At 42.9% G+C, this 14,801-nt stretch overlaps 1 long non-coding RNA gene across 1 annotated transcript; it reads left to right on the forward strand.

The window, feature by feature from the left end:
* Nucleotides 1–391: 391 nt before the first annotated feature.
* Nucleotides 392–8,748, forward strand: LOC119701306. The gene is made up of 3 exons (XR_005257059.1): nucleotides 392–736; nucleotides 3,153–3,269; nucleotides 6,971–8,748. It is a non-coding gene; the product is annotated as an uncharacterized LOC119701306 (long non-coding RNA).
* Nucleotides 8,749–14,801: the final 6,053 nt, after the last annotated feature.

Genomic DNA, 14,801 nt, shown 5'->3' on the forward strand with positions numbered 1-14,801 from the left:
GCAGGGCAGGTGAGACTAGAGGATCTTTGAGGTCCATTCCAGCCTCTTAGCACTCTATGATTCTATGATTGTTAAAATTAGTTTTCCATGCCATATTCTGGTCCTTTTCTACAAGAAAATTACACCGAGCTTTGTCATCTTCGAGTCTAGGGGTCTGGGATCAAAGCAGCTGAGATTGATCCTGCTCCTGTAAATTGGCTCTTTTGACCAACACTCAGGAGAGCCTAATACATACAGTTCAGCTGCATTTTGACAAGGGGAGGTGAGGAGGCAGCTCAGCTCATCCTGACTCCAATTTGAGTGTAGTTTGTTATGGTTCTACACATCCAGCTACTACTCTCAGAAATGGCCAATTCTATATGGTGTCTAATATGGTGTCAATCGCTCCAATTCTTTTCTTATCTAGTTCCTTTGTTCCTAGCCACATTTCAAAAACATGATTTCCTAAACTGCTCCCACTTCTCAATTACTGCCATTCCTGTTTCAGGGAGTAACCTGCATTGTCATAAGGAGCTGATGAAAACTCCAGGGGAAGATTAATCACAACATTAATTTAGAAACCAGTAAAATATGAGTGATAGTATTGCTTCCCCTGGGGCTGAGGAAGAGTTAACAGTCTGAAGACAGTCAAACACGGATTCTAAATGGGGCTGCAGCCCTTTCAGAATCAACTGTTCTTTTTTGATAGGTTTTGAATGGGAGGACTTACAGAGGCTCCTAAGTAGCAATTTGGAGGGTAAGTATTAACTAATGGTTGATACTTTATTACAGTGCTAGAGGGCACTGTACTGTTGAAGGTACTGTTTATGGATCAAATATAATAGCTAGGAGCTAGACAGTTTAATGGCTTGAGATTCCTTTGCACATTTTGTTAAAAAGACATGTTAATCCTGACAGTGTTGTAACTCATAATAATTGCACTCCCTCTGTTGCAGACACTCTCTCTGTTAAATTCTTTGTTGTCCTGACCCTGTGGACTCCTTTCTTCTGAAAATGTGCAAGAAAATGTAAAGTGCTGCCATTCTGGATAGAAAAACATTCTGCATGCAGTTTGCACTGTTGCAAATATCTGCATGTGGTTCAGGCCACATGAAGTCTGTATTTGCTTGTCTGAGTACAACTGTGGGCAGCAGCCCTCCATGAAAATGGTCCTCTATCCAGTTAAATCAGCTTTATGGTTGATAGATAAGGATGAAATGTACTTCTAACTGTTGTCAGTTCAGATAAACACAACTTAAAGCCCTTCTTACAGAATGCCACCAGTTGTCTTAGAACACTATCAGAAAGCTGGTGCCCATCACTGTGACTCTAAACAATTCTCACATTGTGCACTTCAGTGTTATGTGTTTCTCTGGGGAAAATTGTTTCATCTCTGCTGCTGGACTTTTAAATTGAAAATAGGAAATAGTGACACTATCTGAAAATTCATACCTTGTCTAAAAAGTTCTTTTTGAAAGTCTTGTTCACGCTTCTTTCCCTCTAAGATGTGTTTTCATAAACAAAACATTCATATATTTGTCTAAAATAGTAAAATAGTTTTGTTTTTAGATTAGGATTCAATTTCAAAGTTAAACATGAATATTCACTTTTTAAAGCTTGTCTGTTTTTTCTCTTATTCTCACTTTCATTTTTTCTTACTAAAAAAGAGAAAAAAAGGGAAGTTGGGGATTTTACCTGCTTTTTAGAAATATTTGTAATTATCGAATTTCCTACAAGTGTTTATTTTCTTTATAAAGTTTTGAAAACCCAATTTCTAAGTTTTTACTTAGAAATTTATTTTAAAGTAACTTAACTAGTTCTCTTTCTGAACTTCAAGCAGTGTTATCATGTAAGTTCTTCCTGTGTAATCAAAACATGAGGAAAAGTATGTTATTGCTGTTTCTGGCCATCACCAAAAATATCAGTCCCAGACAGTGATATCACGACAGCAAAGCAAAACCTTGAATGATGAACAGTCTGTGCTTTTACATGGTCCCAAACAGAAATACACACAATTAGCAGACCCGTGAAATCTACTGTCCAGAGGATTTGTTGCAATGGTTGGAAGTGCTTTACGAAAGAGTTTTCTGGTGGCAAGTGTGTTGTGGGTTTGGTCTTGGGTCACTGCCCAAGTGCACTGAAGGGACAGCAAGCAACTGAAGGTCAGGGAGACCAAAAAATGTGGGGCTAAGCGCCAATAGGGTAGCTGCTCCTATAAAAATAATAACTTTTATTGCCATTTTCTTTTACTGCAATTTTCCTTTTCCAAATTGTGTGAATTAACTCTGAAGAAAGAAGATTACACTCAACACCTGAACTGTCTTCAGTGGCCTTTCCTACCTTTCAGAATATGACTTCTTTCTTCACCTTGCATGGCTGTGCCTGCAAATCCCATCTTGCATGTTCCCATGAGCCTGTTTACAGTGCAATTTCTGCTTGGCAATGAACTGCTATTTTTTCTGCTTCCCCTTCCATCCCCCAGCTCATGTTCTTAGCAGCTGTGAGGTGGGCTGATCCTTCTCATAACAAATCTAGCTGTTGGTCTGTCAAAGGAAGAGAATGAGCTCTCCACACTACTCTGCATCCCATGGTCCTTTCTTCTTTCGTTTTCCCTTTCCTTTTTCCCTTTCATCTCAGCTTATCTTTTTATTTCCCTGTTGCTGCCTTAGAAACTATGGTGGTCTCTCATTTTATTCTCCCCTCACCCATCTTCATGGATTGAAGACATCAGAATCACAAAGGAATTTTTTCCAAGTCCAAATAATTGTTTTGAGAAATGGCTGGAAATTTTTTACAAAGTGGGTTTTTCTAGGGAGGTACTTTATAAATATGCTGGGTTTGATTAAAATGGCAGCTCATATCAGAAAAGTGAGAAAGACACCAGGACTGTCTGACATTCACCTGGAAGGTAGACAAGGAACTTGAGGTGGATTTACAACATTTCAGGAAGTTTCTTCCAAGTTGTGTGCATCTCCCTCTCTGAAATACAAGAAATGGCAATGATTCCCACATACTAGAAAATGGTTTCCTTACTAGCTGTTGCACATCTGTGATTAGTTTATAAGGGTTTCATTTTGGTCTTAGCTCCTTATCCTACAGTACACTGAAGTATTTGAGTTGTTTTGTGACACTGCCAGTGGCTACAATCTTTATCCACAAAATCTTTCTTGTAGAAGCTCTCATCATCGTGTTTTGCAGCGGATGGCGCAGTCTTGGGTGCTACAAGAACTTGCAAAACTACTGGACTAAGACAAGGAAGATGAAGATTGGTGCTCATTAGAAAGCCTCAGGTAACAGTGCATTAAGGAATATGTGTTAGTGGATGTGTGGCTTACTCAGCCCCCTTACAGCACAGTTGTGTGCTCCCGGGTGCCATTTCAGTCCTGATTTCCCCTTTTCTCAAAATGTGGATTAATAATGGGATGCTGGCCAGCACACAGGGAAGCAGGCTAATGGCTGAGAGCGGGAAATAGCCAATTAAATGATCAAAGTCAGGGAAATTAAGCCTTGAGAGGAAAGGGCACAAATAGGGTGGGGTTGGGAAGAGCAGGGTAGTAGTGGCCCTCAGGGGACACACCAGAGTAGGAAATGGGACCAAAATCAAAGCAGCAGAGGGCAAAATGCAACTGCTGTCCCTTGTAGGAATTGTCTTGGAAGGGAGAGAAGCGGCACAGGAAGAGAGAAACGGAAAAGCTGTGTAGTATGTACAGTGATTTTGAGAATTGTTTAGCTCCTGCACCCTCAGGGGCACTCCCGGTGAGCTGGGCTGTGCACACAGAGCTTCCCACGCAGTTCAGCACCTGCACCAGGTGCCTGCAAGCTCCTGCTTCCCTTCTTGTCACCACTCCACTTCCCCTTACTCTCCTTCCTTGCTGCTGGTGCCTGGATCCCTCCCTTACACGGTTCCTCCCTGTCATCCCGCCTCTGCTTTTGAAGTAATGCTTACTAACATCCATACTGAAATTCCCCTGCTTTTGACAAGCTAGATCCTTCATTTTAAAGCCTTAACTATATGTAGATGTGACCCTGCTTAACTAAATCAGCTATTTTCAATTTGGTAAAGCATGGCGGTGAAAGCATTCCTACTTTGGACTAGAGGGAGCCTACACTTACCCTGAAGCCAACATGAGGTGGCTTGAACAGTGCTGAAATAGGACATTCCAAAGAATGTGCTCATATTGTGCACAGAGTGAAGTTACCCGAGAGACACTTCTGTTGTAAAAGGGTTTTTATGGCAAATTAGATGTTTACAAAACAGGGAAAGTACTGAAATATTTGTTTGTGTTGATTTCTCCCCCCCCCCCCCCCCAATTATCTAAATGGCAATATGCAAAGCAAAGTAATTTTTCTTGTATGTCACACTGTTTCATTAAGGCACTAACGGAAGACACTTGATCTAGAAATTAAGATAAGTTGCTTCAATCAGTACTAAGTAGCAGGTGCCCTTAGTGATTAAATGTAATAGAGTATTTCCATTATTCTATTAAGCTTTATGTCAGCAGTTGTCATAGTTCCTCTCATATACTGAAATACTGTGAAAACACGTTGAGAACAATATTTTGGCATCTTGGAATTAATGCTTTCTGAGGGTATAGACGAATAGGATTTTCTTTGCATGGAAAATTTACAAAATTTGTGTTGGGTCTATAGCAGATTAAAAACCAGGAACTGAAATATTTTCTTTTCTGTGAAGGATAGGAAGTATTAATAATAGGAAATATTATAGTTAATAATACAGTAGATTTCTGACATGGTGTAGGGGTTGTTTTGTTTCTTTATTTCCTAAATATAGCAAATATTTGTGAAGAGCACAGAAGTACCTTTCTCTGAGGAGTGTGCTCTGTACCTCTCTCAGGGTAGTGTGCTCTTTCCCTGCTCTTTGGTGCTTCTCACTTGTATTGAGGGTGTCGGGGATAAAACTAAACCTATTACACAGCAAGATAGTTTATTACTTACGTTGGGAAAGACCTCTAAGACTACCAAGTCCAACCCAGTCCTGCCAAATCCACCACTAAGCCATGTGCTTTAGTGCCACACCTGCTAAAAGCCCCTAGGGATGGAAACTCAGCCACCTTTCTGGGCAGCATGTTCCAATGCTCCATAACGTATCAGGGAAGACATTTGTCTTGTTATCCAATCTAATCCAGGGGGACAATCACTGTCCTGCTCCTGCTGGCCACACTGTTGCTGATACAGGCCAGGATGCCATCGGCCTTCTTGGCCACCTGGGCACTGCTGGCTCATGTTCAGCAGCTGTTGACCAACCTTCCTAGGTCCTACTCTGCTGGGCAGCTTTCCAGCCCCACTTCCCCCAGCCTGTAGCGCTACATGGGGTTGTTGTGACCCAAGGGCAGGACCTGACACTTCACCTTGTTGAGCTGCACACAGCTGGCCTCAGTCCGTGGATCCAGCCTACCCTGATCTCTCTGCAGAGCTTCCCTATCCTCTGGTAATCAACACTCCCACACGGCTTGGTGTGATTTGTGAACTGAGGGTACACTCAATGTCCTTATCCAGGTTGTTGATAAAGACATTAAACAGGACTGGTGTCACCACTGAGCCCTGGGAGCACCATTGTGACTGGGCTACCAGATGGATATAACTCCAGGCACCACCTCTCTGTGGGCCTGGCTATCCAAAGAGATTTGTACCCAGTGAACTGTGCACCCATCCAAGCCATAAGCAGCCCCTTTCTACAGGAGAATGCTATGGGAAATGGTGCCAAAGGCTTTACTGAAGTCCAGGTAGACAATATCCACAGCCTTTCCCTCTCCTTTTAGAGGGTCACCTTAGAAGACCAAGTAAGTCAAGCAGGACCTGCTTTAGAGCAGCAGATACAGAAAGGGAAAAGCAATAGAAAAAATACTTGAATGATGATTAGGTCAACACCCTGGGCTTTTAGCTGCCATTTAAATTTAAGTATGCACTGCAATGAAGTAAATAGGCCAAATGAGTCTACAGAGTGCTTCGGTGATGTGCAGCCTGAGACTTTCATAGCAACAGGTCTTTGCAAGTGACTGTGGTCTGGCTTCCTGTGGCCAGCTACTGGGAGTGAGTAGCCTCCACACACACTCCTCTATAATGCATTGTGTGGAACAAAATACAACTGTAAACTGTAAACAATGCCTTGAGCTGGGTTGTCCAGGCAACACCAAGGGGGCTCATACCTAGTGCACTGATCTCCCTCAGCCCTCTGACTCACATAATGTCTATATTTAGTATTGACAATGTCTTTTCAGAAGATATATTATATTACAGAATCTGACAACTGCAGACTTCCAAGTCTGACCATCTTGTGAGTTAATAATGGACTTTTTTTCTCAAAGTAACAGGAAGGGAGGCATAGACAATAACTTATCTACTTAATTGAAATCTGAGGAGTTCTGGTTTTATTTCTGTCAGCACAATTCCAGGGAAGTCAATCATATGGAACCAAGTGTGCAATTTAATTCTAAAGTGTTTGTTATATTCAGGACGCCTGTGTCCACATGGGGTGGGATCCTGCAATTCAAACTGAAATATAATTTCTTTCTCAGCTGAACTTTTACTGATAAAAAAACCACATATTTTTCCAGACAACTGGTGCAAGACAGGTGAGGTAGCAATTGTGTGGGAAACAGGGGCGGGATACAAACACTCTCTCACAACCTCCTTGAGAAGTGGGAGAGAAGGAGAAAAGGCTTGTGATAAGACATGAAACTCATTTTGATTCATCTGCTATCAAAACAGTAATGTGATTCTGTTAATTTAGATAAATATCTAAGGGCCTGGTTCTACTCTGGCTTACATCAACTGTTTATTATACTAATGTGTAATATATGCACGTGGCCAATTCTGAGATAACAGCTGCAGTTTAGTGTCCATTCTGGCTGAATTATTGTTTAGAGAAACATGCTATTTTCTCAGAAATATTACTGAAAGAAAGAAATCCACAGGCCAAGAAAAATGGGATTTTTTTCTCATATGTTTCAAATGTTTCTCATATCTCCAGCTAGGCCCATGCTGACTGAATTCAAATGGACTGATGGGATCCTGACTGCTGTTCCACATATTCAAAACAAAAAGACAAATTCAGCAGTCATTTGATGGCAGGAATGAGTCCAGCTCCTTCCATACTCCCTCTGAGACGGCTGGTCCACTGTCAAGAAATGCCTGACTGGGTTAAACAATTCCCTGGCTGTGGTCAGGACAGAGATCATTGACTGAAATATAGATACCTAAACTGCTGTTTTTGCAGGGGATTATCTTGTATCAGCTGAAGCTCTTTGAATTTGTTTCTCTTGAAACTCCAATAAATTGCTCTCGATTCATTTTTCTGGCTTGCCAATGTGCCTTTGAATAACAATCCTGTCCTGTAACACTGAAATTTGGCACCATCAACAAACTCGTTGAGGTGCACTCTGTCCCAAAGTCCATTTTATTAGCACAGACAACACCTGACATCAAAAAACATTGTCCCCCATATTGATCCCTAGGGACAACCAGTCGCTAGGCTGGTTGTCCAGACATTCCTTCTGGTTTTCTCTTCATTGTCTACCTCGTCAAACAAAATGTCATCAGTTTGACTATGAGGATACCATGGAGACCATGTCAAAGATATTTCTGTACTTAAACTAAAACAATATTCACCACTGTCCTCTCATCCATAAGTAAAGCATACAATTTGCAAAAATAATCGTCCATTCATGACAAAATCCAGTCCTTGGGGAGAAGCAGGGCTGAGCATGTTCCCAGTGTTCCCTGGCTTCTGCCTTCCCTCCAGAGGTCTCCCATGTATGAGATCAGTTCCAGCACATAACTTCCAGTGCCCAAAGCAATACATGAGTTTCCCATGCAGAACTCAGCTTCCACATGCTTTCCTTCTCTTATTAGCAGAGAACATGGGAACATGTGTCCCAGACCAGTCACACAAAGGAAGTTTGCTTTTGGCCTCACTTGATAGCATTTTGTTTCTGTCAAGTCTCTGTTCATAAAGTGAAGATAATGATGTTTCAGTGAGCAAAGCATAAATGCTCTGAGTCAACCTGATAATCCCATTTTATTTTGCACACTCAGCTAGGGATGTTTCTCTCCCTCCCTCCCTTGTCTCCTAGCATCCTGCTAAGTGTCTCTCCCATTTTTCTCTAATGTACTAATCAGTGTGGTCTTTACAGAACACATTCAATTATCATTATTGCTAAGGTGTCTGGATGTGCTGCTGATGAAGTTCATGATGCTGCTATAGCAGGTTGTATCCAGGCATGCTTTACCCAAAGGTTTTTAAGTATGTAAAGCAAAGGCAAGACAGAGCAGTGAAGCAATTTGCACAATATTGTTTAAATCAGGAGCAGAACCAGGATCCACAGATTTAAAATCTGTTTGATCACCTGCTAGATCACAGTTTCTGTAAATCCATGTGATGGTTGTCCACATACCTGAGTTGCTTGTCCAGGTGACAGAATGTTTTTTATATTCCTTTAATCCTATATCCATGCCCCAAAGATATTCAGCTCTTCCCAACATCTTCCAAACATAAGGTCATATGATTCATCTCAGAAGAGCACAGAACTTGTGTAAATAAACCTTAATCCCTGTTCTTCCAGCAATTTCTAGAACCCAGGTCCTATGCATACCAAGTTTTACCTCCGAGTCCTTTTGTTTGCCTCCTCAGTCTTTTGTGCTGTGATTCAATGCCATGAATCTCCATGCTATAAATACCATATTCATCCTCTGGTCTCAGGAAAAGCTGATGCTAAAAATGTATGGAACCTCTGGTGTTTGGCAGACTAATTCCTCCCCTACCTGCAGAAGAATGACTTCTCTTATTGGTCTTGCCAGTACATTTTTCTTCCCTTCCAAAATTTAAATTACTATATTCTGCCAAAATTTCCTTCAAGGAAAATCCAAAATATTCGTGGTACAGTGTGATGAATCGCCGGAGCTTTTTGCTAAGGTGTGCCCTCTGGATATCTTTCTATAATCCCTACAAAATCATCCTGGATGTGGCGATAAATGCTGCCTGCATTCAGCCACTGAATTAGTGTCCATGGAACCCTAAGGGGAGCTGGAGTGCTGCTGCTGTGTGTTTACCCTGAGTTGTGGGTTTGGCTTCTGTAAGACCTGGAGGTGGATCCTGGCTGAAGAAAAAAAGACCCAAGAACATGTCTCTGCTGCTACCACAACCATAATGGGCAGGAAAGCAAAAGCGAGCAGGAGACCAGGCTGGCCTTGAAATGCTGAGCGGGGCTTTTGGAAAGAAAGGAGAGGATAAGGTGCTTGGACTGTTTAAACAGCTGCAATGAATCAGCAGCTCTCTTTCCCCAGTCCTCCCCTTGCTGCACAGCAGCTTCTGCTATGCCAAGGAAAACAAAGCAATCCCAAAAAGTGCAATCTACCGCAGCAGGAATCACACTGCAGGACAGAACCAGCCCTTAAACTAGAGAGTAAGAAAAGAGAAATTTTCAGATGAGGCCTAACAAGAACTGCAAAGACTTGTTGCAGGAGCAAAGGAGAGCAGGAGGAAGAATGGAGAGGAAAACACTGAAAAGGAAAGGGCCAAACTTGGCTTTGCTGTAAGCAGAGCCAGCTGGGCTAATCACAATGAGAGTTCCTTCCAGCTGTGGCAGGATGAGATGTGCTGCTGCTGCCACCTGTAACTTGTGGTTCCTGTCATAACACCACCAGCTGACAAAGCCGCTGCCAACCAACGGGGCAGCTTCTTTGTCCCAAGTCTGTACAGCTCTCTGGGAACTTAGAGCCTATGCAACCATACCCAGGCCACAGCCAGAAAGTTTGAGACCTTGTAAGAACCACATTTGTTATGGAGAGAGCTCGGGGGCTGCTGTCACACGTGGATCAAAGCAGTGTTTTGCGGACAACCCCAGATATAAGGGTCCATAGGAAATCTGCACCAGAAGCAGGTGAGTGAAAATTGCTACCACTCAACACGCAGCAGCACTCGGGTTATTGCTCCAAGGCATCCAATCCTCAGGCTGCCCCCTGCAGCCGCTGGGCTCAGCTCTTTGCCTGGCTGCCGCTGGAGCCGTTCGGCCAGTGCCCATTTAAGGATAGTTACTGCGGGGAGCGCAGTTACAGACTTTGTAATTGCTCAGCTGATGGTGTAATGTCTCTCTGAGGATTCAGCCCAGCCACGGTAATGATACAGCTGGCCTGTCTTGCCTGATGGGATCATTTCCACTTTATTATAACTGTGATTTTCAGCTCAATAATTCCAGAGTATTTTTAGACGCTTTGAGATGAAAAAAAAAATGTGCTGATTTTACAATGTTGGCTTTTTTTGTTTGTTTTTATTTTGCTTTGTGTTTTGTTTCCTCTTAACTAGTGACCAGAAGAAAAATAATTTTCCAAGAAAAGTCAGGCAGGGGTTGCTCACTTGAGCTTGCTTCCTGCTCCCTTTCCCCAAAAGAAGGGAGCTCTTAGTAAGCTGTGGAAAGAGGTCAGTGGAAGGTGTCAGTATATTTTTTGGGATGAACTGCCGGCCAAGGCATAAAATGAAGAGGATTTTCAGCCAAGAAAGTCCTTCCTTCCATTCTGTCATCTTATGGAAAAAAATCTTCCCAGAGAAGTGAGGTGAACTTCACTTGTCCATTTAAAATTAGACCATAATAATCTCTGACCAGAAAACCTGAGCAGACAACAGAGTCCTAATTATCAGCACCAGCACCCATCCTTGTCAGCCTCCAGTTGCTAGAGTCACAACAGCTGTGTTCTTCCTCCGGGCCATTTGTGTCCCATGAGCCCCCAAAAGAAAAAGTGAACTGTTTGTCCTTTGGCAGCTCCTGGCACACATCAGCACACCACAGCTCTGAATTGTTTTTCTTGCACCTGCTTGATGTGGGATAAAGCCATGCCCTGTTACATCTCGGGGAGGGGATACAACTGTGAAAGCTGCTTCTCCTTTGTTATGTATAGATCGGCGAGGGATATCCTGTCAATTGTCATTTCTGTGTACGTCTGCTTCATGTTCTGGTATTAAAGCCCAGAGCCTCAGGCATTTATTGGATTTTGTTTAAATGCTTTATTGGATTTTATGAACCTCAGATACACCAGACAGACCATAGGAGACATGTCGTGGTGATATCCACAATAACCAATTAAAATCCCAGCCATGTTTTAACTCCATTTTCAGTAAACTATGGAGACACAACCCTCTTCTCTATAGGGTGAACAGAGATCTCATTAACTACATTTAATTGAGAGTGGCAGCTAGTGGATTTTATACATTAGGGAGCACTTCTGTAGACATTGCATCTTTCAAATGCATACACTGAAAAATTATAATGAATCCCATGATCGATAAAGAATCATCTTTCTTGTTTCCAGTGTGGTTTCAGTTCCAAGGTTACTCGAATAGATGAGTTTCAGTTAATAAAATTCACATTTTCTTCACCTTACAATATTTTTTATGAACTGACTCCAATTCCTTTCTTTTGGCGTCATCTTTTATCAGCTGAGCCTTCAAAATAACTGAAAAAATTCCTCTTTCTCATCTGCTTCATTTTGAGGATTTCAAAGCTCTCAGGATGTGCAGACAAGATTCTTTTTAAGTGTCTGATATGTATGATATTGTGTCTATGTTAAAGAAAGATTAAGGGAAAGTGAGGTTAGGTGTTTCAAGGGCAGTGGTTAAGCTGTAAACTGAGCTGTGAAGCCCCAGGACTTGAGAACAGCACTAATAACAACACATCTTTTCTAGATAATTCATTAGAGATTCCAGAGAAGGTGTGTGAGCTTCTTCACATTTTTGAGTGAGAGAACACAGCCAGAATGTCACTTGAGGTCAATGATCCACCGAATGCAATGAAAAAGTCGCAGGAAGAGCAGCCATGTGGTGGGTGTGCTCATATGCAGACATATACACACACCCCATACACCTACTGACGTGCCTTCCCCTACCTTACTGTGACTCGGTCACAGTAATTCCTTGTATCACCTTCCCTTGAGAACTGTATGAGTGGGAAATGATGTAAGAAGTGTGTTAGAGGCTGTTTGAGATGGTGGCAGCCTTTCCTCGATGGACTGTGCTAACCCACTTAATTCTGCGAGAGGCAATCAGTGCTTCGGTCATTTCGTACATTGTCTTTAGAGAATCATTCATCAGTGTAGGTCAGCTTCACCCTGTGGATTATCTCTTCTTATGGATGTTAATTCCCTTTTGAGTGCGATAGCTTTGTAAAAGCAGTTACACACTTCCTTCAGGACTTTCTAAGCCCCATTTTTGGCGTATGTGCAGAGCCTTTTAAACATCTGCTTTTTGACTGAAATGCTTCGGGCTTGGTGTCTGTTTGAAGCTTAATTGTTTTGGAAAGTTTGAAGAAATTCTTTTATTCTGGTCTTTTTTGTTGTTGTTTTTGGTTTTGGGTTTTTTTAGGTCATGAGAAAATGAATGTCTGCTTGAGAGTCTAGTAATAGCAATAACAGTATTCCACTGGGGGCGTGCAGGTAGCAGATTCCCTCCAGCAGGGGAAGGATTGAAAGCAGGAGAGCCAAGTTGCCCCTTCCGCCTCTCTTCCTGGTCTTCTGTATCCTCACTGACTTCCCACCTCAGAGCAGTGACAGAAGGTGATTTTGTGCTTAGGAAAGCTGGGGCCAGAGGGGCTCCCTGGCAGGAGAGAGGTGTGAAGTAGCTGCCAGGCTCTCATGCCATCAGCTCAGTGCCTAATCGTTTGCCTAGCTTTGCCTTTCCCAGAGATCTTCCCCGTGTCCTGTGTTCCTCATGTGGTTTCCATTAAGGTCAGGGTGTGGGGGAAGGGAAGCATGTGAATTACTGCAGTATTTACTCTCACTCATCATTCCAAAGCTCGGAGTGCTCTGAGCTACAGAGGATGCTCTGGCGATGCACAGAGACAGCGTTTGGGTGTTAACTGCACCGACTGAAAGGCAGGAATCTGCCTCTTCCATCCCTGCAAAAGGCCCTGGCCATCTCCTTTTCTTACTGCAAGCTGCACAGCAATGACTTTAAGGTGCTTGAGGACTAGATCCTCCATCCACCTGAAAAGAACATGACAGTCTGAACAAATAATAAGTAAGGCTACAATTTCCAGGTGGGAGGAATCGAGACTGCCAGCAGAACTGGCATGAGCTCATCCAAAACAGCTCTCATCTCCCTGTCTCCCCTCTGTCTGTGCTCTGGGGCTGGCCTAAGGACCAAACTGTTCAGTGGATTTATTCCTGAGAGATGAATTTTCTGGTAATCATGGAATCTCTCAGAGTATCTCAGTTGTCACTCAGCCCCATCTTTTGCATAATAATAACAAGGTCTTTCAAGCCTTTACTTCATACAACACTCACTTAAAATTACTTTCAGGCAGCTCAAGTAGGTTTTCTTTCCCTTCCTTTTCCCTTTCTCCTTTCCATGGGTGAGTATTCCTTGCCTGTAATGCCAGTGGTGTGGGTCACTGGCAGAGCAAATTGACAGCCGGCTCTGTGGGCCTGCCGATGGGTCACTGCCTTTTCCTGGAGCTGCTGTAATTGCTGGAGGTGGGAGGACAGTCCTCTCTTGGGATGGGGTCTGATGATCCTCTTCTTAGATGTGGTTTCTGACTGTGTGCCTCTCCAGGTATTTTGAATACTCTTTTGCTAAGCAGAGTTCAGATTGGAAAGGGTACTGGATATAGGTCAGGGACACAGAGCAGCTTGATACTGACAGATGTTAAGAACACAAAAGCTTGAAAGGGAGATGGCTACAGCCGGGCAGATCCTGGTTGGGATTGCCTAGACAAACTCCCCATCATTCTCATGTTTAGTTTTTACTTTGATGGAAGAAAGGGCAGCATTATATGTATGAAGTCATTTTCTTTCCTTTACCTGGATAAGTTTCTTTTTTTTTTTTTTGGGGGGGGGCGGAGTATACAACAGTTTGCAGGAAAGAAAAAACTGCCCAATGTAAAGATGGCAACAAGGAGGGGAAAGTAGATAGAGTGGGAGCTATTCCCTTTGCCAGAGATACCTGAAGAAGTGGTCCAGTCTCTTTGTATGTTACAAGCCTCTGTAACACAGAGGGGTTGTTCCTGAAGAGTGAATTGCGTCTCCCTCCAGCCTTCTTGGGCAATGGTTACAATGAAGCAATTTATAAACTGGACTATCTCTGCCCAGGCCAGGAAGAGGGAACAAAAATCCAAGAGTGAAAGGCAGAAAAGTTCAATTTCTAGTATCTGTACAGACTAGAAATGAATCATGAGGCAGACACAGCTCCAGCAGTAACCTGTGTACTGACTGCTTTATATCATGAACTTCACCTTGTAGTGGCAGGAATATCCTGACATGTCCTTTGGAACAGTTATGGAAGTCTTCACACTCTAGGGCTAGAGTGGTGCAGTGTTCTTTGTACAAAGATTAACACAGAAGCTACTCACAAAAATGGCAGCAAGCCCAGAGCAAATGGTGCTCTGGGTCTGGAGTATATCTGGGACTTGGCCCATCAGTGCTTGTATCCGTGAAGTGCTTGTGTGCCAGCTGGGGTCACGAGTGGGTGCATCACTGGGACTAGGCTGTACCTGTAGGTGGCAAAGCCACCTGCAAGCTGAAATGAACTGTCAGTGTTTTCAGCCTATTCATGGTGTTGGTTTCCAACTGGACTGATTTAGTGTTCTTAACATTTTCTGCAGAACTATGATCCTCAGTGCAATAGCACCCACGTGTCCTTCTATGTTCTGTGAAAATGACTGTAGGTGTAAAAAACAATCAGCTGTAAATAACTTTAGCTGTGTAGGAATGCAGATGGGTCTCCAACGGGCAGAAAGGACAGTACAAGGTACTGGAGGGATAGAAGCCAGGATGCCTAGGTCCCAGTTTCAGATCTCATTGTGCTATTTCTCTGTTTT

The sequence above is a fragment of the Motacilla alba genome, chromosome 5 (genome assembly GCF_015832195.1).
Source record: "Motacilla alba alba isolate MOTALB_02 chromosome 5, Motacilla_alba_V1.0_pri, whole genome shotgun sequence".
Taxonomy (NCBI): Eukaryota; Metazoa; Chordata; class Aves; order Passeriformes; family Motacillidae; genus Motacilla; species Motacilla alba.